The sequence below is a fragment of the Silene latifolia genome, chromosome Y (assembly GCF_048544455.1).
Source record: "Silene latifolia isolate original U9 population chromosome Y, ASM4854445v1, whole genome shotgun sequence".
Classification (NCBI taxonomy): domain Eukaryota; kingdom Viridiplantae; phylum Streptophyta; class Magnoliopsida; order Caryophyllales; family Caryophyllaceae; genus Silene; species Silene latifolia.
Window position 1 is genome coordinate 362,100,969 of NC_133538.1, and position 4,033 is coordinate 362,105,001.

Sequence of the window (4,033 nt, forward strand, 5' to 3'; positions counted from 1 at the left end):
AACGAAAGGAAAGAAATTACAGTTTGTAAGGTTGGGACATCTGACAACATCGCTGATCCTTTAACCAAACCTTTGTCTAAAGCTAAACATGATAGTCATGTAGTTTCGATGGGGTTCAGACGAATGCCAGAACTGTTGTAAATTATATGATATGTAATAATCAAAATATTGTATTTATTATTTCATATATGATAAGTTGCATTTATCGTTATATTCAGTTTTATGTCTGAATTTATATACTTTGTTTTCTCCAAATCGGTTGTAAAGACAATGTCGAACCCTATTAAGTGAACTGGATTAACATTGTATTTTGTCCCTAGTTACTTAATGAGATGACGTCTCGGAGTGACTAGATTGTAAGGCGATAGATGACAGGTTCGACTGTTATATGGTCATAGTGATGTCTGGTCGATTACATAGGCATATTGTGAGACAATTTGTCGGACAGTGACCCTTTATAGAGTCCTTTTGTTGCTAGGTCGTGGCGAGGACTTCTATTTATTCCTTTGAGTCAATTCTTTAGACTGATGACTATTTGTCTGAGTTGGTACGGTTTTCCGGTGGCTTTGGTTTTTATTCTAGGTCGCACCATAAAAGGAGGCCGATGAGCATTTACTGAGTCATTGTGATCTGTATCGAACGAAGAAAATAGGTCAACAGGATTGTCCTTTTAAGTCATATTTTATCTCAAGGCCACTCGAGGAGAGATGACTGTGAATGCGTGGCCACGCTCGGATGCGATCTATAGTAGATTATCCGGTCAGACAGTCATTCTCCTGATCGAGGAAACCACTTTATGATATGATCACGTGCAAGAACAACCTGAAAGACATCTTGCATTGAGTGGGAGATATTATTGCACAAGAGAATTGGTAACGCACACTTGTGTCAGACAAGTGGGAGATTGTTGGAGTAGTGTCCTCCACAATGAGTGCGTTTACATATTAAATCTCGTAAAAGGAATATCCGAGATTTATTTATTTATTTATTTGTCAGCTGGTCATCGTTAATCGGTAATGATTGGCTGACTAGAGTTTGACTTTACTGTCGTGTGACGGCGGTGATCAGCTGATCCCTTTAGGTCACACCTAAGGATGACGCCCAAATAGAATAAATTAATTGCTTGTATGAGATACGAGATAATTAATTCCTTGTATTACTTGACTTTCAATTAGTCACGAAAATGTATTATTTGATGACGGGTTACGAACTCGAGACAAGGAGATTTATTATTTAATTATGTGATATTTAAATAATAAATATTTAGAATTTATTAATTAATTGTTAATTAATTAATTGTATACGATATGTGTTTTTGTTTTGAAATGGAATTAATTAGCTATTTAATTTTTACAAGAGGTTGTAAAATTAGCTAAGTGGGATAATATTGACACATTGTATGTTGATAAAATGGTCTTATGATTACTTAATGGTTAAGTAGTTATTAGTAGTTAATTTGTATTATTTAAGTGTTAAATAATTAAATTAATATTTAATTATGTAAGATAATTAAATATAAGACTTATAAGCATTTGTGGGGCAAATGTCGAAAACCGAAATGGACTCAAATATGTCCACTTGACCGATTTATAGAGAGGACAACAAGTGTCCATTAAGTGGCAATTTCCACTTAGTTTTGTTCCCCATTTTTGCCTATAAATACCCACTTAATCACACCATTTCTTATGTTTGGAAAAATTTGAAGAAAATTTGGTCTTTTTTGTGTGCTTTGGCCGGTTTACCTCCATCACCAAGAGACCAACTTTTCTTCTTATTTTGTTCATCATTTTCATCTCAAAACACATATAAAAACTAACTAATAATATTATCAAAGTAATAATATTAATTAGTACATCAAATATACAATCACAAGGTTACTACTATTATTTACTAGTTATTAATTTTAGTAGTATTTTGGGTTATTCTTGGGTGCCACCGAAGGAGATTACCTATATTGGTAATTGGTGTTCTTGGAGGATCATCCATAGTTGCATAGCTCAAGAACTATAAAGGTAGGAGACCATTATAGTACCCATATTTTGCCTTATAGCAATGTAAGGAACTTTTGTCTTAAGATGGTTTAATACCATCATTTATACATTTTATTTGCATGCATGTAGATTTAGACCACATTAAATTAATTTGTAATTTTAATATCATAAGATGAGTATTAATTTGGTCTAAATTACTAACAAACCGATTCAAACTCAAACCGTCTTTTGCAAATAAACTTAAGACAACCCTTTCAACTGACCGACTTGCGGAGATCTTTATCTTCAAAAGCCGTCCACAAAGTGACGAATGAATCTTTTTGAAAATTTCTATTTTCGAAAACTTCAGTCCACCATTCCAATTCCGCCTCGTGTCTATCGAATCGAAGCAAACATACTTATGGGTCTTTACTTATGAGTCGTCTCACCACAAGACTTGTCCAATGGCGTCACGCCGTTACATTGGACACGTGTAAAAGGTTCGGTCAACACCGTCACGTCATAAATCGGGTCAGCACCGAGGAACCATACTCGGTCATCCTCATCTTGTTGAGTCTGATCTTTGTCTCGTCCTTTGTGTTGTCTGCGTTCCGTCTTCGAACCGTATCGGATTGAGTTGTTTGCTTCAGAGCGATGGCCCCGTCTTCAACTTCGTCTGCCAACAACAACAACAATGATAACAACAGAGATGTCACGACTGCTTAACTAGCCAGCCTGCTCACCGCTCTTAAGGTCACCCTGGATCGTGTCGAGACCCGTATCGACACCCTGGAAAACAAAGAAGCTGGAGAACATAATACTCCACCTTTGACTGAAACTGAGAAGAGGCTAAAGCTCTTGGAAGAACAGCTCCTAGCCCGGTATAACAATATCCATCTTGAGAACAACCGGAGGTTTGAACCTGTTGGGGATCAATTACCTGATAACTTTACCCTGATTGATGTACCTAAGTTCAAAGGAATGGAGGACCCGATCAATCATATCCGTGCCTTCAAAGACTACATGGCCATCAAAGGGGTCAAACATGAGCTCTTCACCCGGATCTTCCCATCATCCTTGGAACCGATCCCTCGCCAATGGTACTACTCCCTTGACCCGAAAAACCTTACTACCTGGGATGAGGTCGCGGTTGAATTTGCTAAGCAATACGCTGACAATGTTGAAATCCAAGCCAATACCCGTACCCATGAGGTCCTAACCCAGAACGACAAGGAGGGATTCACCGAGTTCTTAACCCGTTGGAGGAGGATAAGTACTCAGCTGGTCAGCAAGCCGAGTGAATCAACTTTGGTGGAAAAGTTCGTCAAAAATCTCCGCCCAGTGTATGCCAACTTACTGAGGTATCAAAATATTAAGACCTTCCAGGATCTACAAATTCTGGGGACACGCATTGAAGATGACCTCCGAAAGGGTGTCTTGGCCAAGACCACTGGCACAGGCTACCAGGGATCCACCTCAACCGGATCTCGCCCTTATGGTCAAACGAATAAGATCGATGTGGTCAACCTCGTTGAACCATCTGCTAAGAGAGCTGAGTGCCCCCAGAGAGTGTTAAAAAATATAGGGTCAACTTATGCAAGTGCATTGAAGAGGCTCATGGACCAGGGAAAGTTACAACCAATCAGACCCACCCCGGATTCGACCGATGCTAAGAAATCCCGCGTCTGGAACCCCAATGCCTACTGTCAGTACCATCAAGGGAAAGGGCATGATACAAAAACCTGCTTCAAACTCAAACACATCATCCAAGATATGATTGAGAAAGGGGAATTGCCTTTACCCCCATCAACTAAACCGAACAACAAAACAAATCCTCTCGGAATCCACGCTATCTCCAATGATGAACCAACTCTGGACTGCTCTCACCTCATCCTGCCAATAGATGACGAGGTGAACACTTTGGAGAAAGATCCCTCAGACGGGGTATTTGTGTTTAGTGCCGCAACTATGCTCACCATGTTCCAACAGGTTGAGGAAGCCATAGCTAGCCTCTCCGAGTGGATTGCCCGACATGACGATGCCTACCACCGACTTATCTTCAA